This window comes from Sinocyclocheilus rhinocerous, unplaced genomic scaffold, assembly GCF_001515625.1.
Source record: "Sinocyclocheilus rhinocerous isolate Xijiao unplaced genomic scaffold, SAMN03320098_v1.1 scaffold36457, whole genome shotgun sequence".
Taxonomy (NCBI): domain Eukaryota; kingdom Metazoa; phylum Chordata; class Actinopteri; order Cypriniformes; family Cyprinidae; genus Sinocyclocheilus; species Sinocyclocheilus rhinocerous.
This window is the reverse complement of record NW_015657066.1, coordinates 438-1,099: the sequence shown is the minus strand read 5'-3', so window position 1 is coordinate 1,099 and position 662 is coordinate 438. Positions and strand designations below refer to the sequence as shown.

At 34.3% G+C, this 662-nt stretch overlaps 1 long non-coding RNA gene across 1 annotated transcript in view; it reads left to right on the top strand.

The window, feature by feature from the left end:
* Positions 1-57: 57 nt before the first annotated feature.
* Positions 58-662, top strand: part of LOC107720842 (uncharacterized) — a 1,035-nt gene continuing 430 nt past the window's right edge. The window contains exons 1-2 of the long non-coding RNA XR_001637651.1: positions 58-127; positions 260-315. This is a non-coding gene — a long non-coding RNA (uncharacterized LOC107720842). The remainder of the gene's footprint in view (positions 128-259; positions 316-662) is intronic.

Genomic DNA, 662 nt, shown 5'->3' with positions numbered 1-662 from the left:
AACGAGACTCAAAGGTCCGAGTCTGTAAAATGATCCGAACTTCCCGTCACTAGTAACGTTAGATGTCGAAATGGAGAGTGCTGGTGCAGGAGGAGCATGATTACAACAGCCGTCCAGCCCCGGATGAGTGTAGCGTTAACTAATACAATAACTAAATTAAAATAAATAAAATCATACTTAATAAAAATTAAAATAAATAAATAAAATCATACAATTTTAATAAAAATCTAACTCTTTACTTGTGTTCAGAATCTGAGAGGATACTGCAGATCATATCAACCCCTCCGGACATGTCATCTTTCCAGTTTAGGATAGGTATGTTACAACAATATATTTTCAATATTTGGAAATAAAGATCTGAGTAAGACCTATCATAAAGCTTAATCTAAATCAAATGGTTACAAGTTATAAAAAAAATCCCACAGTCTACAGTGAACATTATTTACTTTTAATGTAATTAATTGAAGCATGACTTATAGGGGTAGTTCACCCAAAAATTAAATTTGTAATTTACTCACCCTCAAGTTGTTTCGAATTTTGTTTCGAACCAAACAATTGCTCGTCCCCATTCACTTCCAAAGCGTGAAGAAAAATACTATGGACATGAGGGCAGAGCGTCACGTTATTTAAAGGGGACGTTAACGCGTTAACGAGTAGCAAAT